The 22,657-nt window shown below is 45.8% G+C and overlaps 1 protein-coding gene across 1 annotated transcript in view; it reads left to right on the top strand.

Annotated features, from left to right (window-relative positions):
* Positions 1-3,008: 3,008 nt before the first annotated feature.
* The window catches only part of CHD7 (chromodomain helicase DNA binding protein 7), a 135,695-nt gene continuing 116,046 nt past the window's right edge, over positions 3,009-22,657 (top strand). Inside the window, exons 1-2 of the mRNA XM_072852433.1 lie at positions 3,009-3,396; positions 5,462-5,565. The gene's annotated coding sequence lies outside the window, so the exon portion shown is untranslated. The remainder of the gene's footprint in view (positions 3,397-5,461; positions 5,566-22,657) is intronic.

The raw sequence follows: 22,657 nt of genomic DNA, 5'->3' as shown, positions 1-22,657 counted from the left end.
CTGTCATCTCTTGGATATTTTAATAAACTGTTACCAATAAGGTTAATCATGAAGGCTGCCATGTTGCCGTTTCCTCATTCTCCTACGGAGCTGCAAAGTGCTCAATGATAACTTGGGGAGTTACAACTTTCTCCTTGGGGACTAGCTGAAGCACGAGTTAAGGTTTCAAAACTTCTTCCTCCGTAGCAGCTACGTAGCGATGTATTTCATCCATGTTTGGTGCTACCGTCGCGTATGCGTATGTGTGAACGCATGCCACACCAGGACAGTGTCCCACCTCGGAGTGGGGAAACCCCTGCAGCACTTTTCCTTACTCTCCTTTTCCTGTTGATGCCGAGGAGTTGGAGAGCGGCCGTAATTCTCCCCGTTCTGTGAAAGTGCCATTTGCGGATTCTGTTTCTTCTAATGTTGGAAAACGTTGGGAGACTCCCTTCACGTTTTTATTACCGGAGTAGTTAGCCAGCTGATTTCATAGGCCACAGCCTGAGGATGATTTATGGGACCTGGGGAGCTGATTCTGTGCCTTCAGCAAGAGGCATGCACCAGAGACTGGGGCTTTTTTTTGCCTTGGAACAAACAGTTAACGAGGTACCTACACAGGTCCCTCCTCATTGCTGGTGCCATGCTAATATACTTCTTTTTTAAAGAAATGCTGCATTTCTTTGATGGCCTTACGCTGTCACCATGATATTCTTTAAATGCTTTTCATGCTCGGAAGCTTTGCAATCTGATTTCTGCTCGACAAGAAACTGAAACAAGTTTCTAGGGGGAGCAGTGAGGCTGCTGGCAGTGGGTCTCAGAATGAGTTTCTTCTGCCCCTAAATCTTGGAGAACTTAAATCTTTGAAAGCAAGGGGAGTTCCAGGCGAGTTTATGCTACACCAGGGTGCTTGGCTGCCAGATTAGGGGCGCAGTTAAATGATACATGCGGAAAAACAGGCTTGCGGGTGTTTCTAGGCTGTCTCTGATCTGTCAACATACTGCAAGAGAAAACTGAAACTGATTACATTTAGTAACTTGGGAGGATACCTCTGTGTAGTTGTTGGTTTTTGGTTTTTTTTTCACAGAGTAGAGAAATGCATGTCAAAAATAGAACGATTGTAAACCGGGCAAATTTGGTGAAGGTATACTCGGGGAATGAGGTGCTTCAAAGTTTTTTTTTTAAACACTATTTCCACTTGCTATTTTTAACTTTATGGAAGACCACAGTGAAGAACAGGGAACATATTATACCGCACCACCACGTGCTATCAGCTTTTCAACACATTTTTCAGTGGGAAGCATGGGACAGTGTCACCTCCCCGGCTGCCGGCCCCTCTCTGTGTGACTGCGTGGGCCCGGCTGCATGGGAGGTGGAGACGCCTCTCCATCCGCAAACTGTCCCTTCTCCCAAAAAGGTGCTTTCCCCCTAAACCCAAGAGAGATTGAGTAGGCCAGATGTGACCGACATGACGTGGAGCAGTTTCAGGCTTCCTCCGGAGAACCCTGAAATATTTGTGTGGCTGTAGCGGCCCTCACGGCCACAGCACCGACGCGGACGCTTGGATCGACGGAGCCAAGGACCCAAGAAGCGAGAGGAGCTTTTGACATCCACGTTGCCTGGGTCCAGCTCCAGGCTTACTAACTGTGTGTTACGAGAGCGTAGAGGAAAAGCTGTGTGAGGTCCCGTGAAGACGCCTTCTCTCTTTCCCGTAGAAGTGCTACGAGGGTCGGTGCAGCCAACAGCCCCCGAAGAGGAGTGGCGGGAGAGGGAGGGTGCCCCTGCTCAGCAGCACATGACTTTGTTTCTCCTTCTCCAACCTGCTCCAAACAACGACGGTAAAAAGTTATCTCGTCAAATGAGTCGCTGAAAATTTCTGTAATGCGGAGCGTCTTTACACCAGGTTTACATTTTAATCTCTTTATACTTCTAAGACGCTTATTTAGTTTCCAGAGCAATGCAGGGAAGACCGTTAAGTGTGCTACTGGTAATCACTTTTTGGTGGGATTTGTCTAATTTACTTACGGAATGAGTTTGTTTCGGTTTGTATCACGCATTTGAATGTACAGCTTACAAACACGACAACAGCAGGGCTCGGCAGCCGTCCCGGCCCCGGCCCCGGCCCCGGCGCGGCGGGGGGAGAGCGGCCCCGGCGGGACGGGGCGCTGGCCGCGGGCGGGCAGCGCTTAATGGCCGCTTCCCTTTGAGATCCCGACCCGCTCGGGACAAAGTCCACCCGAAATCGCGGACTCGAGCGATCCTGCCCCCGCCCCGCCTCGCCCCGGGGGCAGGGAGGAGAGCGGCGGGCGGGGGCGCGGCGCCCGCTGCCCGGCCGGGGGCAGGGGCCGGGGGCCGGGGCCGGGGCAGGCCGCGGGGGGCCGGGCAGCCTCCCGGGGCGGCTCTCGGTTTCGCTTCGCCGCCGCGCTTGGGAAGTTTGAAGCGCGGCAGTGACACAGTGACACCCCTCATCCCCCCCGGGCTGCGCCGGGAGTTCCCCGGGACGGGACGCGACGCGCCGCGCCGCGGCGGCCGGGCCCGGCGCTGACCCCGCGGTGCGGGGCTGCCCCCCCCGCCCCGGTCACCGGCAGACGGGGCGGAGCGGCGGGGGAGGCGCACGGAAGACGCCGTGCCCCGCCGTGCCCCGCGCCTCGTCCCCCGCCCCGCGGCAGCGCTTCCTCGCCCGGCGGCGGCGGCGGCGGCGGGAGCCCCGGCGGGGCGCTGGCGGGCCGGGCGGCGGGGAGGTTAGTGACCCCCGCCCCTCCCCCGCCCGCTGCTGGTTTTTTCCTCTTTTTTCCCTTTTTTTTCCCCCCTCGCTCCTCGTTGCATAAATTATGCCGGGCGGGGCAGTGACGTCGCGGCGGGGCGGGGCGCGCGGCGGCGCTCGCCCCCGGGGAGGGGGCGGTGTCGGGGGCGCGCCTTGTGGCGGCGGAGGGAGGCGGGGGCGGGCGGGCGCAGGGGGCGGCAGCCGCCTGGCTGGCTGGTGTCGCGCTCGGCTCGGCTCCGGCGGGCGCGCTCGCTCGCTCGCTCGGGAACTATCGGATTAAACTTGAATCGAGTGAAATTACACAAAGGAGCGAAGCGGAGCCGGGACCCGGCGGAGACCCCGAAACTACCCGAGACCCGCGCTGACCCTTCCTCTCCCTCCCCTCCCTTCCACCCCTCCTTCGCCCGCCCGCCCCGGTCAGGGATCCCCCTCCTCCCTTCTTAGCCCAGCCCCGGTGCGAGCGAGCAACTCCGTGCGTGTGTGTGTGTGTGTGTGTGTGCGTGCGGACCCGCACCCCGCCTCGCCCCCCCGGCCGGCGGCACCAACTCCGGAGCGTGTCCCCTCCTCCTCCCCGGCCCTTCGGCGGAGGGCAGCGAGGGAGCGAGCGGGGGACACCGGTCCCCGACGGACCCCGACGGCCACGCACCGGCCCGGTGAGTGACCCCGCACCTCGCTGAGCGCGGAGGGAGGGCGGGCGGACGGGCGGGCGCCGGCCATGGAGCCGGGGACCCGCGGCAGGTCTCCGTCCCCGGCGGAGCGGCGCGGAGCGGAGCGGCGCGGAGGTGCTCGCTGCCGGCGGCGGCCCGGGGGGGGTGGGGGATGCTGCGCCCCGCCGCGGCTGCGGGCGAGGCGGGGCGGGGGGGGGTGTCTCAGCGGGGCACTTCCCCGGGTGTAAATGGCTTTTTGTTGTGCTGCGGCCGGCCGGCCGCCTCGCCTCGGGGGAGGGGAGGGCAGCGGGGAGCCGGAGCGGCGGCGCCCCTTCCCCTTCCCCTCTTCCCCTCCCCGCCCCCCCGCTCCTCTCCGCAAGTTTGGAGGGTGACTAAAAATCCGGGAAAAGTTGAGCGAAACTGCGCGGCGGCGGTGGCGGCGGGCGGGGGCGGCGGGGCCCAGCGCCGGCCGGGATGGCCGCGGGAGCGCTTCCCCCGCTGACCACGCTGACGGCTCCCGGCGGCCGCGGCGGCACAACAAGCGCTAACAAAGTGAGGGCGCTTCCCCGCCGCGCACGGCACGGCCCGGCCCGGCACCGCCCCGCCCGCCGCCGCCGCCGCGCTCCCGGCACATGGGTCGGCGGGGCCGGGGCCGGGCCGCGGCCGGGGGCACCCCCAGCGGAGGCCGGGCGGTGGGTGGCGGCGGGCGGCAGGAAGGCGGGCGGGGAGGGAGGCGGAGGAGGGAGGCGGGAGCACGAGGTGCCGCTCCGGCCGCCGGTGCGCGCGGCGGGGGGATCGTCCTGCCCCGGCGGCGGCGGCGGCACCGGGAGGGGGCAGGGGGCGGCCGGCGCTCTCCGGCGGCCGGAGAAGAAAGGGGAGCGGGGGAGGGAGGGAAGGGACGGGAAGGGAGGACGCTACCTAAGCCGGCCGGAGCGGTGCCGGCGGGCGCCGCATAATAGGGGCTCACCCCGCCGGGCACCTCGCTCCGCCGGCGCGGGGCCGGCCGCGGGCCGGGGCGGGCGGGTGGGCGGCCCCGCCGCCGCGCACATGGGGTCGGGGCGCTGCCCCCCCCCGCCCCGTTCCGGGCCATTTTGAGGGTGAGCGGAAAAAGGTGGTTTGAGGCCAAGCGGTCAGGGCGCGGGGCGGGCGGGGGCGGCCGCGGCGCGGTCCGCGGGGCGGGGGGAGCGGAGCGGAGCCGGGCCGGGCCGGCGGCGGGCGCTGCGTGCGGGGAGCGGGCAGCGCGTGTGCGTGTGCGCGCGTGTGTGTGTGTGCGTGTGCGGTGGCGGGGGGAGGGGGGCAGGGTTGTTAGTGAGTCTCAGGGAGAAGGCGCTGCAGGCAACGAGCAGCCATCATTACATTGCATTCGTTTATCCCGGTGGCGGTACATCGGGGGACGCGCTCCCACGCCGGGGGAGCCCCTGCGGGCGGGCCCCGCGCCGCCGGACCGGCCTTCGCGGGTGGGTGTCGGGGGGGGTCAGGGCGCCCGGGAAGGGGGCGGCGGAGGGGCACGGGCTGGAAATGGAGCCGGTTTCCTGGGCTCGCTCCTACGCCCCGCTCACGCCCGGGTTTAAAGTAGTTGTTTTTTAAACAGACAATGGACAAAAGGAAAGTGGCGATGCCCGGGAGTTCCCTGCCCATCGCCGGGGGCCGCTCGCCGCGCCGCGCAACTCTCCCGCACTTACCCACTTTCTGCCTTTGTTTTCGTTGGGGAAGGGACGGAGCGTGCCTTCCAACTACCGGCACGGGCGATTTTTTCCTTCGCGAGAAGCTTTTTCTTTTCCCAGCCGCTTGGTCTGTCGGGGGGCTTTGGCTCGGGGAATATCGGAATAACCTCGATGCGATAAGTTTGTTTCTGTGTCGATGTGTGTCTCGGTTTTACTTTCATCAGAGCAGATTGAGAGCTGTGTTTATCCTGGAAGACGGCTTTCGGGAGAATGTGTTTGCCTCTTTTTGTTTTGTTTTGTGTTTTTTTTTTTTCTTTTCCCTTCTTTTTTTTCTCATGGTATATGGGACTAGCGGAGGTACAAACAAGCAAGTTGAACAAAAAATGTTTCTGTTCGTTTCCTCACAGATCATCCATTCTAACGACGGCAAAAAAATCTTAATGACTATGACCTTAGCAGCATGGGTAGCTGATTTATCCCAATTATAAATCCCGTTAGTTTGCGGTAATGTGTGAGTATCAATATATAATTCATATTAAAAAGCATGATCGGTAATTATTATTATTTTTTTTTATAAAAGTTGAAATCCATCATTTTCCAATGAGAGTGCTGCATCTGTCGCTTGGAGTGTTTTTGTCTCGCTGTTGCACAACAGAGGCTCTCTAGTCTTTAACCTAAAATGGCAGCTTTAATTTGACTGGGGCCCATTCATTGACAATGATAATAAAAAGGCTGAAAGCTAAATGTAGCTGGATGCTTGGGGCACGTTTGCAGAACTCTCCTTTCCTTTGCTAGGCGCTGCTAAGAGAGGAACTTCAAAGCTCTCTAGTTTCTGTCCTGAAAGTTTCCAACATGTTTTTGTGTTTTTTTTTTCTTTTCATTTAAAAAAAAAGAAAAAATAAAAAATCAGTTACTCTGCATAAAACACATTCTAGATGGCAGGGTTGCTGACAAACTTAACGGTGAGGAGATAGTTAGAGAGGGCTTCTTCCGAGAGGTCTGCCTTTTTAACAGCAGCGGAAAAATTCTAGCAATGCCTTTTAAAATAAAATGCAGTCCGGGGGAAAATTAACCATTTGTTTCTGAGGTTTGTAACAGGTGATTAGAACAATAACATTCTTTACATTTTCCTATCTCCAGCTACTAAAAGCGGGACCGCTGCTTGTTTCCTCTTGTTTGGTGTTGCAAATGTGCTCAGGGTTTCGCAGAGATCCTTTTGATAGCGTGTTGTTTTCCTCTAGGATAAAACCACAACTGCTTGGAAAAAGTAACTATTTTTTGTGTGAGACATGATTTGAAGTTTGAAACAGTTTTAGAAAACACAATTTCCCCTACCCTAGCATTGGAAAATGCCACAGATGCACACGTCCCCTGTCCTGCTTTTCTGTTAACCTAAACTGCTTATTTTCAGTCTCTTTTGAGCTTTTTTTTAATAAGAAATATATAAAGATTATTATGAAAGCTGTAGAACACGCTCTTAGAAGAGTATTAAATGCTTGTGACTGCAAGTTTAACTGAATTAGTGATTCACTGATACTAACTGGATAATGGTATTTGACCAAATATCTTGCTAAATATTTAACAATGTAATGATATTTCTGTTATTACTTGTAAATCCTGGTTAGGTTATTTAAACAGTGGAAAAAAACTTGCTCAGATTCGAAACCCAAAACGATTTTATTGCCTCTCCAGTAATTAAGGAAAGTTTTGATCATAGGTAAAGATCACACAGTCCTTTTAGGAAAATGACAGTTTCTAAGGATGTAGTGTTGTGAAAGTATCAGTCAAGATGAGGTATAGCGGAATACTCTCTGTTTCAAGCAAAACTGTGTGCCGTGGTGGGAGATTTGAGTTGTAGCCATTTTCTTTTGAATTTGGTTAATGCGGAAACCTGAAGAGTTAGGTCAAAGGAGCACTGTAAAGACTTCCCAGTCCATGTAGAGGGGTCACTTAACCAGAGCGTAGCTTTTTTCACGCGAGTTATTTGCTGTTTCGCACTGAAAAGCTTTCGATGAACGTCCACAGTATTTCCTGTTAACGCTCAAATAACATTAAGGCTTTAGAAGACTTAAAACGAGTCACTCGCAAGTAAAGGTGAAACAAGCCGATAGCGAAGCTGGAAAAAAGTGTGCCGAAGAAGGTGATGTGCTGCTCGGTCCAGGCTTGGTGCGGGTGGCCTCTCGGTGTCGGCGGGCCCGTCCTGCCCGGGCGCGGAGGGAGGCTGCGCGCCAGGTCTGTGCCCCGCGCCCTGCTGCAGACGCGGCTGCGCGGGCAGGACGTGGCCTAGGGCCTTCGCTGGAGGAGAACCTGCAGCGTAAGAATACAACACCACTTTAAAACCTCCTCAACAAACAAACAAAACCAACCCAGACGTGATTTTCTGTAAAGGTGGAAGGCCTGAGTAATAGGAACTTTGCAGGTTTTCAGAGGGCTGCTGAAATCTTGAAGTGAGACTCTGTGGTTTGCCATATCCATGGCGTCCTATAGCAGCTGGCTCTTGGGGTTTTTGTTTTGTTTTTAGTGTATGGCCTGATACATAAGGGTTGTTAAGGTGGGCGGAGGAGGAAAAAAGTAAACAGAAAGGAAGAGGGTGGAAATAAACACGTGCGTTGCCTTAAATCCTGTGCCTTAACTCTATCCCTTATTTCCCATTCACCTTATTTTTATATTAATTTGCAGAGGGAAAGCTTTTAGAGTCTGCTGGTCGGTATTTACTCTCGTGAATCGAGCGTTACTCAAATAAATTTGTGGGGCTAGCAAGGATACAGGCAACTGTGTGACAAGTCGTGTGTGTCTGAACACCCCCCTTCCTCCAGTTCCCTTAAATCCTCACTCCCAAACCCTTTTGTATTTGTCTGCTATGAACAGATCACTAACTGCTCAGATTTATGAGCTGGTTAACTGATGCCCATAAGTAATACGGGTGATACTTTTATGTTATTTTTATGTTCCCGTGTACATGAGAAAACTGCAAATTTTAGTAAATAATTAAACTGTCTTTTTTACAAATGAGTCTTTTGTGTAGGTGAGGCTCTAGATTTCACTTTTCCAACGGAAAAGTTATTGTATTAATTTACTGCATCTATTTAGCTTCATCATTAAGACAGACATTAACTTCATTGCTTCTCGTCATTTATATTTCTGTGAATAGCTTGTTTGCACGAATACAAACCACTGGATTTTTATGGAAGAAAGTCTCAAATGTTGTCTATATTTTGGCAGCGATAAAAAGGCAAAGGGAAGCTCCAAGTATAATTTATTTTTGGAACTCTTTCAGAGGAAGGAGTGAGGTACAATATGCAGAAACATCCCCTGTTTTTATTAGGATTCTGACAAGATACTGAAACCTGATGGAAGAGTTTCCCTCTTGATTTCTTTCTGCCTGCAGAATCTAACTGTAACTTTTAGTGGTTCGTATCTTACCCGAGATCAGCGGTCGTGGAAATACCACATCATAGTTGCACACTAAAATTCTTACTTGGAAAATGAGGTTGGAAGGCATGATACAAAAAATAAAAAGGAGGCTGTGACCTAAAGGACACATTCCAAGCGCCTGAATATGACAACAAAGCTCTTAAGGATATTCTTAAGTATACAAAAGCTGATTAGCTCTTAGCTTCCAACATTGTGACTTTTCAAAGATGTAAACATGCACCTAGAAGAAGCCCAAGTCAAAACCAAGGATCTTCGTGCTGTTGGGTTCTCTCATTTCATGAATGCCACTCAGTAGCGGTTTCTAAAACATCCTGATTGTTTTGCTGCAGTTATGCTAAATGCATTCTCCTTTAAAAAAAGAAAAAAAGATACTACTTAATTTAACCACTTTCATTTAAAAGTTGAAATTCAGTAAAAGAGTGCTAATTATCAAATAAGCTACTGTATTATTAGAGCATCGTTAACACATGACTTTGAAAGCTTATTGGCATATAGGAACTAACCAGAAGCCCTTGCTGGCATGGTGTAGGGCTCGCTTTGCTTTGTAGTGACCTATATAGCTATTTTGGGTGTGGTTTTGCTTGGCTTTCATGGGAGCTGCATCCAACCTTCCTCTGACATAGACAATTGCTGTGACGAGAGGGCCTTGAGGGGAATGGTGGGGAATAAATAACTTCGAGAATCAATTGTGTGGAAAAAGTCATTGCAGCCAAAATGTCTGCCTTCTTCCTAATGGTTCTGAGAGGAAAATTAAATTTCACATATATGGTCCTGATCCTAGAGGTTATTCTGTTCAGCCTTCATTTAAATATGGGCTGGTAATCATAACGAGCAGCGCAACAACTTACCTGCCTGGGAGTAGCCGGTGTGTGGAGAATCCAGTGCTGAATAGTTTTGGAAGCACTTTAATTTTAATGTCCTTGAGCCACTTTTTAAGCCATTCAGTTGAGTTTTCTGTTTACTGCTAGAACTTCAACAGGTAGTTGGCTTTAAAATTTCTTCTTAGTGATTCTTGCAAGAAATTGGCCTACCCCACAGTTTTATTTTGACTTCTGTCTACAAAGTAAGAGTCACTTAAAGTGTTTTATGGAGGTGTACATCGGATGTACAAAGTGTGATTTCTTTCATGCAGCAAAACCAGTCCTGCTCTGAAATCTAAATGTTTTATTTCTTTCTGTTTTTCTTCCTGCCCCCCCTCCCCCCCCCGCTTTCCCATAGATTTTTCTTCCTCTTCAGATTGTGCCTTTCTTTCCTATGGGGTTTTTAATCTTCTTTCCAATTTATATTGCTCTTTGTTTGCTTAGCAGAGTTGCATTTTTCTTGCCAGTCTCAGATAATTAGGATATGTTGCAAAATAAACATGCATTTCAACTCCTAATAATACTGCTTTCTTCCCAAAGCACGGAGGATGCTTTTGTTGGTGTGGGAAGAGTTCACTGCCTGCACCAAAGCCTGATGAAGTCTCGGTTAGGCCCTGGGTGCTGCCTGGCAAGGGGGTGGTTGGCGGCGGAGAGCTAGAGCAGGGGGCTGCTTGGGTGCTGCAGCCTGCCGGCAACTTTCTGAAGGTTCTTCATGACCCTTTGAATAGGAAAGGCCTCTTGTGATTTCCAGTGTTGAAGTCATGAACATGACGGTCCCCCATCATTTAGTAGTTAAGAAATACAGCTGCAATAGCTTCTCTTGCTCTATGCATGGAGTAGTTGCGAGTGGGGAGAGTGTGGTCCCATCACGCTTCACATGAAATGGGGATAGCTGTTGTGGGATATCCCTTTCCAAACAGAGGAAATTTGGGGTGTGGGGAGGGGCTCCTGTGGGGTATTGTGCTGTTTTTGAAAGGAGTGGGGAAGGTTTGGAGGCCAAGAACTATGTGACCAGTGGTAAAGCAGATCAGAACCTGGAGCAAGTCCAAGGAAGACTTTAATAAAGGCACTTTTGTCCTGGATCTTAAAATAGGAAGCCTGTGGATTTATTTACACGGTAAACAGGATTTGTTAAATGGGTAGTCTCTAGGTGTGAAGGAATACCGGTCATTCTTTGAGAGAGGATTCAGGGGAAAACTAACTAAAACTGAACCGAAAGGTGGAATTTTAGAAGTTTAGAGATCAGTGATAGCACAAAACAGGGAGAAAAAGCCTTCATCAAAGAAAGCACCGGGGTAGTGCTGTTGCGGGAGAAACGTGAAACAAGCCCTTACGTGAGGGGAGCGGAGAAATTCAGTTAAAGTCTTCAGTGCTAACAGCTTGGGTGAGCTACTAAGTGGGAAGTCTGAGTTGATGATAACTTATTATAAGAAAATATTCCTTGCTTCAGAGACGATTCTTCGATGTTGTTGAGACTGAAATCCAAAGCTGAAATGTTACTTGGCAAAATGTCTTACAGGAAAGTGCATGTCAGTCTGGACTGTATAGAATAGCAGTTTAGTATTTATTCAAGTTGAAAAGAAGACAGCCAGAAAGGAGATACAACTGACTTTGTTTTTAAAGCTCGATAGAAGGAGGATTAAAGAAAGGAAGGTAACAATGAGGCTAACAGATGTTCAAAAATCGCTCCAATAAGGCTGAGATAAAATTGCATGTAGGTGAGAGACTGGTAAATTTCAAGGATGCATCTTAATTAGTCATTTAGGGTATAACAGTGTTTTCAAAATCTTGCCTATTCCTGGGTAGGAGAGCATATCTGAAGTCCAGAATTCTGGCATCCCAGGTAACTTGCTGCTTTTAGTTCTATATTTGAATGTGCATTGTTTGTTCACGTGGGATCAGAAATACCTAAACAACCGTAACTGTGGTTATTAGCTTGAAATAAGATCTAAGAATACGATTATTTTTTTTTTAATTTTTTTTTGTCTCAACTGTCTGGCATATATCTAGGCAAGTCCTGCGGCTTTTTGAGGATCTGCTCGGGTTTGCACTGCTGTTGGACTGGAGTAGCCGCTTGTTGGATTTGGTGGTTTATTGCAAGGCAAAAAGCAGGCGGTCATCTCCGGTTCTTGGTTTGAGAGGTACTTGGACTACGTTGCTAGTTCCTGGGACGATCTTGCAGACTTCACAGGGTGGTATGGTCATGTCAGGATGGCTTAAACGAAGGCCCTGTGTTGTAGCCATTGCTTATGTGAGTTCAGAGATTCCCTTAAACTCTGATGATGGGACTCTCGCTAAGAGTATAATTCTTGCCTCAAGTTGTTTTAACCGTGAAGAATTAAACTGAGAGTTTATAGTGAGCAATTTAATATCTCTCTTGATTTAGGAAGGAATCATTCAGAAAGTGAGTTAAATAGGGGTTTCTGGACTGCCTCAGGAGGTAAGTCTGGGAGAGACCTGCTAAGTAATTAAGTTTATTTATCAGTACAGTTATGAGGTGTCTGCTGTGCTTTGCATTCACTCGGCTCTGTGAATGGGGCGCAGCATTATTCATCCTTAGTTTAATCATCATTCTTTCATCCTTGGGAAGTGAATAAGAAGGCTTCAGCTTCATGTCCCCTGTCTTTCTCCCTTGATCTCTGCAAACATTGTACATTGTCATTTTGTGGGTTGTTTTTTTTTTTTTTCCATACAGAAGTAAGCGAAGGCAGTTATGCGATGCTTTAATTCCACTGTAACCTTATCAGAGGTTACCGAAAAAATTGCATCAGTTCCACCTGCATTTCTCCTTTACTACAGTTCTGCAGTAATCCCCAGCCCATGCTGCCTTCACTCACAGAAGTGACTCTTAGTGAACATACTTTTGTATTTTAAACAGGATTTGAACTTTGTGGCAGCCATGCAGAAGGAAAGAGTTGTTTTGTAGAAATGGCATGGCTGTTGGAAGAATCAGCTTGTTAAAGGCAGCACTAGAACAGAAACAGGCTGTCCAACTTAGGTCTGGTAATTGTTGTAGTAGGTAGTCTTAGAAGTCGAGCATGTTAGATGTTGCACTGAAACTAAAAAAGAAAAATGGAAGGGGGGGGGTGTTTTTTGTGTGGCTTTTCACTTATCATGGTTAGATTTAGAGAAATGCTATGGTTAAGGTAACTGAGGTCTTGAATGGCTAGTTCTCAAAGAAATAAGCTAATGTCTCGCACCCCTGCTCCTCCCTGCCCAAACCAATGAATACTTAATTTTGGAGGTTAAAAAAGAAAACCTTCGCTACAAACAAGATGGCAGGTGGAAGGAATTGCTTTCATTGCAGTTATTTAAAAGATTAATCTCCTTGATCTGTTTCTCTCCTTCCACCACCAGTCCCTTTTCCCTGCTCCCTCCCCCAAAAGAAAGGAAACCAGAATGCCTGCCTTTCTGCCTGCTGCTCTAGATGAAGGATGGTCAACCTTTGGCTTGTCAGCAGTTCATGTGCGATTCCCCTGCTGAGATTGTCGCATGACTAGCAGCACAACTGGACTGTGCAGTATGGGGATGGTTGGGCAATGCGAATTTTTGCTGTGGGAGGAACTGGACTAGTAGGGGCTTTTGGAGGCGGATATTACCGAGCCAGCTGGGATGCATGCTGCATGCCCGATCTTATCCCCCTGTGGGGCTTCTGGGATCTGCTGCTGTCTTCCTTTGTGGCTCTGTCTCTATGGCACTCAGAGATTTGTGGTGTGCTCTGTGGCTGCCCAACATTTAAGATTTTTGGTAGGCAGCTGGTAGAGTCAGGAAGGCTGAAAAACCCGTGTCTAATTTGATAAGGTGTAATGAGGGTGGTGTTTTCAGGCAGGGCACTTTTTAGTGCATACTGAAATGAGTTGTTTCTGTTTTGAGGTGCCGCCAGGTAGGCAATGAACTTTGAATAGTGAGATAAGGACTCCAGCAGCTGAGCTGTCCTGTTTGCTGCCGTCATCGATTCAGTTTGGCTGTGGGAATGATATATTTGATACATGTTCACTTCTTGCTTCTCAAGTGAGATGGCACATCCACAGTAGGCAGTCCATCACAGAACGAGGCAGATCGATCCATGGAGAGAAATCACTGGGCAGAAAACCTAGGCACTAGGCATCTAGAGCAGATTGTCACTTGCCTGTGGTACAACGCCTTGCAACTTGTTGGCTTGACTGCCTCCCTCCAGATTCTTTCTCTTAGGCACATCAGCCTTCCCCTAATAGGTTTACTTGGATACTGGTGACAGCTTCAGGAGAAAAGGCAAAGTTCTTGCTGTTTTCTCCTTATGAGAAATACTTGTAGCTTTTCTCCATCATCATGCTTTTTGAGATTGGTGGTCACTTTCCCGGGGCCTTTTTTATTAAGAAAAAAAGCTAGGATGAAATCTGCCAAGCTTTCTTTACCCTCCTCTTCTAATTGAGTTATTGTTATCTTGCTATTATGTTTGTAAGAACTTTTTTTTCCTGCTGGAGTATTATACTGAAATCTGTATAACAATACATATTACGCTATTTTTTGTACAATAAATTTTTTGTAGCTCCAAAGATAGCTGAAAGCTATTGAATGTTGTCTTGTGGTCCACCTAATAATTTATAAGTGAGGGTATGGTTTGAGAAATGCAGTGAGCTAATTTAACCGGACATTGTTCTGAAAGGAGAAGTTTCCTCTCTGCTTTTGTCCCCCTGCACCCTTCCTCTCAACCGCATGGCTCTGCTACTTTGTTATAGCAGCAGTGCTTGTCAGGTCCTTCTGTGAACCACTTTAGTTCACTAAAATGGCAGAAAAATAACTCTGTAAAATGGAGAGCATTTTGCTGTTGTAATGAATCAAACTGGCTCATAAAAGGATCTGATGAACACCAGAGCTGGTACGAAGGACGAGGGGGGCCGGTGGCTTGGAGAGCAGCAAGCCCTTTTCATCTTTTCATTTTGGTGGCAGTGAGCAAGTGGATTGGATCAGTTGCCTGGGAACCTTCATGGGAGAGATGGAAATAGAGTAATCATCTGTGAAGCAAAGGACACCAAAGAAAAATGTGCTGGCCTGAGTTCAAATTGATATTAAAATTTGTTTATTCTAGTGATGGTATGGATTGCATGCTATAAACCGTTTGTTAGAATTAATAATCAACTGCCCAGAAATCAGTTTTCCTCTTGAGGCAGGAGAACAAAAGCCTTAAAGATTTACTAATGTATAAATGGTCTGATATTTCAAGTGTAAAGTATTAATGTTTAAAACAAGTTATTCACAAGAAAGTACATTGCTCGGGGGGGGGGGGAGGGGGTGTGATTCCTTTTTTTGGCAAGCTTGAAGTTCTCCATTAGGTTCATCAACCTTCTGAGTCAATTTGTGTGTCTCAAATTTTATCAAATTCAATGTTTAATTCAGTGGATTCAGTTAGTCAGAGTTTTATCCCAGGTATCTACATTATTCCTGTTAGTCTGAGATGGTATGAGAGCTCCTGGTCATAGTAGATGGCTAAGACTGTTACTTCTTGTCATAGTCTAAGGCTTTCTCATAGCAAAATGAACACACTCTTATTTGTTTAAAATTGGTGAAAAAAAATACATTGCAAGTAAAATAACATGCTGCTCAGTTACTCCTGTAACACTATACTCTTACTGTTCTCCAGAGAGAGAAATGGGCAGTTTACACTGCGTAGCTCTGCAGAGGAATGAAGACCTCACAAAAAATCGGGGATTTTGACTGCAGCTCCTGCTCAAGCCACCTGCCAGCTTGAGGTGACTCTTTCAGCGTAGCAGGAACGCAGCATGACAAACTGCTTGCTTTCTGAAGAGCCCTGGTTATTTTGTAAAGTTATTTGTGTAAACTGCCTGCAGTGTGACAGAAAGGGGCTTCTTAGCATGTGGAAGAGTGGAATCTCATGCTTTCCTTCCTGTTTTTCTCAAGGTTTGGGCAATTGTATGTGCCTTAATGGAAGGTAAACACTTGCCATAGTTACTCCAGTCTAGTGCACCATCTAGATTCCTCTCTGCAGGTTTTACATCTAAAAAATTCCCTTTCAGGAGCTACCGGGGATGGCGGGAGGAGCAGGAGAGGGGACTTACAAATTCTATCTCAAGGCACCAAGGATATTGCAAGCTGCTTTTGGTGAAAACTGAGTGAGGAGTGGTGGCCCTGACTAGCGTTGTGTGTGTTCAGAGTGAATATTGTAGTTACTAAAAGCAGCTTGTTTACATTAGGAATTGTATGTGCTAGCTCTAATGGGCTTTAGGAAGCCCAAAACACAGCTGTAAAACATCTGTCTCTGGGACCAGATCTTGTCTGTCTGATGAATTTTTGTCCTGCATTTCATGTTCAGATTTTTAAAAAGGGATAAAACTTTTTTTTTTTAATAGAAAAGTTCTCAGCCGTCCTGCTTGAAGACTGGTTTACACTTGAAAGGCTATCATGCTGTTGTCTTGAACGCAGAACTTAAAATAGTGACTCAGTCTTAACTTAGCTCCACTTCCTCTTTAATCCGACCATCTTGCTTGCTATATGACCTTATAACACCTTAATTTAAAGACTGCTTATTCCAGTGGATTAAATTTGGAGGTGTCTGGAGTGGTGGACATTGCTACAGGAAGGGCTTAAGAGCAACTGAAACAGTGTTGCCTCAAAAAAAAAAAAGGGGGGGGGGGGCAGCCAGGGGTATTTTCCCACTTGCTGATGCTGACTGTTGCTGATGTCTGGGCTGTGCAATAGCACAAGGCTTGCTGGAAGGTCAGGAGGAGTTTTGAGCACATAGTTCTGTTGTACCGTAAGAAAAAGTACATTCATTTCCAGTGAGTGAATTTGATGCTCTTTGTCGCAGTTACGCATGGAAGTGATAGAAGGCAAAATACCTGTTCAGTGCTTGCATCTCCGAGTGTTTGGATGGTTTTTTCTTCTTTTCAAGGCTAGTGGCCTGAGCAGATGGTCAGACGTCAGGAACCTGAGTGCTGCTCCAAACGGGTACACCAGGTTCATAATGATGTATTTGAGGTCTGCCATATTGGGATTTGTAATAGTTGCTGTTTACCTAGCAGCTCTCATCAGATGATCTTGGTTCTTTACCAAGTGCTAATTTTGCCTTGCTACTGCTCTCCTGAAGTAGATAAATACTATCCTTAAAAGCAGAGTTGGTCTGATATTTAGCACTTTAAACAATCTGTTTTAAGTGTTTAGAGTCTGTGTTTGAATAGCCTGCTATTTTTCAGAATTTATGTCTTCTTCCTTTAAATATTTTCCTCAGGAGTAAATTCTGAACAATTATATTTTGTGTATTGATTTTAGGGACTATAAGCTTCCCCCTTGTCCGACACGTATTCCTGAATAAGCTCTGCCAAGTAGTCTGTGATTATTTTATGTTGAGCATAGGTTTAGGAATAGAAAGAGTTTAGATAGTGTACTTTCTATTCTACGCTGTTATTAGTCATTTTGACTCACATTTTCTGTGAGGTTTTTCTTCTATCTCAAGTCAAGTATTTAACTTGATTAAACTAAACTACAACCAAACAATCTCTTTGAAGAACTGCGTGGTTCCAAGCAAGAGTATGTAATTTGTTGGGTGTGATCTGGGGGTTATGGTAAGTTTTACTGTACCTGTGAAAACTTTGATCATCACGAGTCCTTGAAAATAAACCATTGGCTCGTGCTGCTTTGCATCTGACGGAGGTTTAGCAGGAGGCCTGTTCCACGCTGGGTGTATGCTGCTGTCTTCAAGCTTGGGCTGCGCTCAGCATAGAGCGGCAGCAGCATCTTTCTGGTTTTGGGAGGAAGCAGGAGTAGGCTGGAAGCTGCAAAGAGGCGGAGTTCTTCCATTGCTTACAACAGCAATCGCGTGCCTTCTGTATTTGTCGAGGGAAAAATTCATACCCCTAATTTAGGAGATGGACATGGTCCCTACTTCATAGGTAATAGAGAGGGTTGGTTTTCAGCAGCTAAGATGTTGCACAATGACTTGTGGATTGGAGCTGAGGATTGAATTCAGTCTTCCGGTAATTCCTTTAAGTGCTTAACCTAAATATGTTGTAGTTATTTTAAGTACCTTTTTATAACAGTAGTAAAGCTTCAGGCCAGTGCTTTGAGCTGATATTATCTCTTACAACTGCTGTTTAAGTCAGAAAAAGTATGAATATTTCAATTTTTTCACCACTTAGTGTTATTTTAAATACTTCAAACGTGAAAAAATGTTTTTAATACAAGTTCAGTATTCCTAAAATTTCAGTGTATAACGCAACTTGTTTTGAGTTATTCCCAAACCAAACTTAAAAACCACTGCAGGTACTGAGTAGCATCCAGAGAAGTACTGCTTGTGCTGCAGTATTTAATATTGTCAGCATTTCTGTTACTACCCTTATCCACCCCCTTTACTTATTTATATATATTTTTTTTTACTCCCTCAAGGGGTTAAAACCAGATTGTAAACTCTCTGAATTTTTTGTTGTTGGAATAGGGTAATCTTTTACACAGGAATGGTAGCATTTCAGCAGAGTCTGATACTCATTGTTTTGGGTGTCCTTGTCTCATTCATGCTGTGGTCCTCTCAAACGTTGTAATCTCACTTGCATTCTTGAAGTACTGATAACGTGGACTGAAATACAGTTTCTCCATGAAGGGAAGGTGAAATGATGTACTGGAAATTGTGTATTATCGAAGTAGCATATTTGTCAAGAGCTATTAAGACCATGTTACGAATATGATCTTGCTTTTTTAGTACCAGAGAATAGCTCTGCCAGTTGAGACCAGAGGTCTGTCTCATCCAGAGTCCTATTTCACAGTGACCCTGGTGGAGGCTATCCAGAAACAGAGCAAGCCCCTTAGCCTCCACAACTCTGCAGCTCAGAATTACCTCAGAAAAAGTGATAGGTAACACTTAGTGAATTTTTCTTGCATAAATTCATCTAGTCTTTTCTTGGTCTGTGTGAAGTCTTGGATTCCATTGGGACTGTGGCAATGAGTTCTGCAGCCTAAGTACACATTGTATGAAGAACTGCTTCCTTTTATTTGTTTTATTTTGAACCTACCACCTGCTAGTTTTGTTTGATGTTCTCTAGTTTCCTTGTTAAAAGAAAAAGGGAACAATGGTTCACTGCTTACCTGCTCCATGCCGCTCCTGATTTTGTGGACTTTCTTATTCTTTCCCTGGTTGTCCCTTCGTGAGGCTGGAGATTCTGAAGAGTATTCAAATGCCCTCTGGTCCTTCAGTAATTTTACTCTTGAAGTGGAGGTGGGCAGAACAAACACTGGCACTGCAGCAAGATATGGGTACCTCACAGATTTGTGCATCTCATCGCTCGTACAATTCTCTGTTTGGGTTATTTTCTTTTTTTCTTAAATACGCTTAGCATTCTCTTTACTCTTTTGACAAATCTTGTCTTCCTAGGTCTATTCTAGCTCCCAAATCTCTTTCTTGACAATGAGGTAATTGGGTAAGAGCTCAGTAAAATGTATGGAAAACAGTCAGATTGTATTTTCTCAGGTGCATTGCCTTCTATGTACCTACACTGAATCTCATCTGCATTTTATTACACCTTCACTGGGTATGATGAAGGTCTGCTGCTTCCTGCATAGCTGATTTTCATTTTTAGCAAAACGAACTTGTTAATATTATCAGCAAGCTCACTTCAAGGCTCATCGCCTGTTTCTAGATCTTGTATGTGCATGCTAAACAACACAGATCTGGAAAAGAGTCAGGTGATGTTTCCTAACATTTTTTTTTCCTGTTCTGAACCGGTTACTTACCCTTCTGAAGACCTTCCCTCTTTTGCTGTTGTAGCTTAGTTTCTTTAGGAACCCTTGGTGGAGGGCCTTTTTTCAGCAGCTGGCACGTGTTTTGGTCATCCAAGTTAGCTCAGACTTTCACCACTCATCAATTGCTTCAAAGAATTCTCGTGTATTAGTAAGACAGGACTTTTCTATGGGAAAGCATCAGTGTCAGTTTCGTAGTCTGTATGTAGCTATGTGCCCATGAATGTTCTTATATCTTCTGCTTATTCAGAACTCTTGGGTGAATACCATCTCGCTTTAGTAACTTGCTACTGTTTGCTTTGGTTTCACCAAAACTACCTCTGAGGCTTTATGCGATGAAAAAGATGAAAGCTTCCCTTAGTTTCTCCAATGACAGTAGATGCAAACCCCTTTAATTTTTGTTTACTTTCTTGGAGTATTTCTTTCATATCTTGGTTCTGTGTTAGCCCAGTGGATTCTCTATCAGGCTTCGTGTACCTGGCCTTTGTGAAAGGACCTTTTATTACTTTGCCCCTTTATGAACATACCTTTTGTTTGCAATTTTACTTGCTAGTTCTTTTTTTCTGATTTATTCCCCTCTTGGTGAAAAATGTTCTTACCTCCCCAGCTTGTGGTTTAACTGTGATGAATTTTTTTTTCTTGGGGCTCTGCATTTCTAGTATAGTATTTTTTTGTCTGTTGTCTGCAAACATTTTGTCCGACTGTCTCGTTTCTCTTACCAAGCTTCCTGCATTTTTCTCTTTTGGAAGTAAGCACTCCAATAATGCATTTTGTTGCTGTTGCTTTTTTAGGAATGCTAAGCTTAAATATATTTAATGGATTTCATTAGCAGTAGCCGTGAGTCATGGTATAGTCAAGTCAAATATGATATGGAGAAATCTGAATGTAATGTAATTTGTTGGATGTTGAAATAGTCCATAATCTAGTTAAAATGCAGCAGTGTTGCCCTGTGTGCTTCACCATAACTTCGGAGAAGTTGTTTGATAAATATGGTTTACATGCTTTTTATAGCCTGTTTTCTTCTTGCCAGCAAACCAGTCACCTTACCGAGTTGTACAAGTGGCATGGAAATTTACTTTGAATGCCACTGATTTATTTAAGAGTGAGACAAAGTATGTGACTGTGTTCTTCAGTTATAATTCCCCATCAATTGTAAATTGGTGCATTTGTTCAAATATACAGTATAAAACAGTATTACAATCAAGCTGTAGTTATAATGAGAACCATAACTTTGACTTTTCTTTTTCTTGGCTTCCTATGTGAAAAACTGTACTGTAGTATATTATTTAATTGTTTAGTACTGAAGTCTCTCTGTTTTATCATAGTATGTGACATGCTACAGTACCACTCTGTATAAAAACCTTTGGTGCTTGAAGCAGTGGTGGAACAGTAAGAGTTTATTTATGTCTTCATGTATAGATATGCGAGTACCATATTTAGAAAAACATTTGCACAAATAATAACCACTTCGTACTGGGTTTTTTTGAGAATTATGTTGCTTTGTTTAGCTGAGAAGTACTTGGAAAGTAGTACATCTGTAAATCTGAAGTCATAGGCATTGACTGTTACTTCTGTGTTTCATTTGATAATTGCTGTTGGAGAAGAGGCTATCCTGAAAGTTACTTTGACTTTCAAAGTAGTCTGTAATATGCACTCATGCAGTATTTCAGCATAAGCAACTGAATTTTGGGGAGTTTTACGCTTCCATAATGGAAAAAATATTTGCTGTATAAAGATCATGAAATACTTGAGACCCCATCATCATGAAAGTAGGCGAACTGATTTTATAAAGAAGGAGCAGTTGTATTTTCAAAATGGATGCTCTGAAAGGTGGCAAGTATGAGTTTGTAACACTTAGAAATAAACAGAATTCTAAGAGAGATCTTACAAAATTCTTTTGTTTTTCCTACCAAGAATGCAGGTGTCATGAAAGGCTTGTGCCTGATCCAGTTGTTGAGGAGTCACGGTTGTGCTTTGACAAGTTAATTTTTAAACTTTCTCATGAAACCTATTTCAGTTTCTAGATAGCATGCCATATGTACAAGATAAGCTCATCAGTTGTTTTGTTTTCTTTTTAAAATAAGTTAAATTGCAGTCAGTGTGCTTACAGGTAAGTTTGTTGAGGGTAACAGGGAAAGAAACTATATAGAAGTATAGGGTTTTGGTTTAAGAAAGAACTTAAAGGAATTTTAGGATGAGGTCATTTCTTAGTTCAAATAATACTAGCAAAGCACTTAGAAGAAAGTGGAGGGGTGGTTTTCTGTCTGCAAAGTAAAGGTTGGTAGCAAAATTTGAAGTAACAAGGGTTGAAACTAATCCAGCCTAGACACAATCAAAAGCAGTGTTTTGTGAGATGGTACATTCCCTTAGGTGGTGTTTAATGAGGGGTGCTCTTGCCATTTTTGGTATCTCTTCCTGAGCTAATGCTTTTTGAGCTTCTCCTCCTAAGTAACTTTCACAAAGGATAGAGGGGAAATCTGGAATTTGTTTGTTTAAAAGCTGCATAGTTGTTGTGCATTAGTACAATGTATCTCTGCTATTGGAAGATCACAAGCTATCAGTCATTTAGGGCCCAGGTTTAAATGGAATAGGGGCTCTTATAGGCTGATTTATTAGAATACATTGCTTATATGCTTGTTTAAAAGTGTCAGTAGCAAATTTGATATGAAAAAAATGGCATGAAGACAGTTGGAGAAGATTTTGTCATGGTCTATGAATAGCTGATAAACAAAACAAGGTGCCGTAATGCTGTCATTTCCTCCCTTAACCTCCTTGTCCCCCATCCCCCCACGCACATGGGATTCTGAAAGTGGCATTGGGAGGGGGAAGTAGGTCTTAATGTAGTAGCATGAGCCACGCTATGGATTATAGGTATCTGCTCCTGTTTCTGTGATCCTTGTCATGGGCATATATCACTTTTGTTCCCCTCATCTCCCAGCAGTAAGGCAATATCTTTTGGGGCTGGCAACAGGCTTTTAAAAGGCTGTGCTCCATCAAGTACATTCTTAACAAAGACCTCTAAGTAGCTAGGTACTGCACCACAAATGACAATTACTCATTAAATTGTAACTTCAACTTGCTGAAAATTGAGACAACTGTATATTAGATTTCTTTATTTTAAACTCTGTTAGAGGCTCAGTGTTTTAAGTCTGAAATATGCAAAAGGTATCAAACTAAAAGGCAGGACAGCCTTTCTGCAGGCCTCATAAGTCTTTCAGATGAGTTTGGTGTTGATGATTTAATGATCTTGTTAGTATTATCTTATTTTTAATCAAAAAGGCATATGTGTTGATGAGTGGTATGAAACGAAATAATGTGCTTTGGGTTCCACATCCCTGTTTTAGAGGATTTATGGAGCGGTTATGCATTAGCAGAATAGAGTCCCAGCGTAGGATTTGTTGCAGGACAAGATCAAAACTGAGTCTTTGACAGTAAGTTGTCATTTTTCCTTGCCTTTTCAAAGGCTTGGATACATGTTTGTTCCTTCTGGTCTACCCTGAAGTTTAACAGGGCGGTAGGGCTCATCCTGAGTTAACTACAACAGCAAGCTCTTGGAAATTTTATGTGGAAAATACTTAAAAATAT

Source organism: Ciconia boyciana, chromosome 2, assembly GCF_034638445.1.
Source record: "Ciconia boyciana chromosome 2, ASM3463844v1, whole genome shotgun sequence".
NCBI lineage: Eukaryota > Metazoa > Chordata > Aves > Ciconiiformes > Ciconiidae > Ciconia > Ciconia boyciana.
This window is presented reverse-complemented; position numbering and strand designations above follow the sequence as displayed.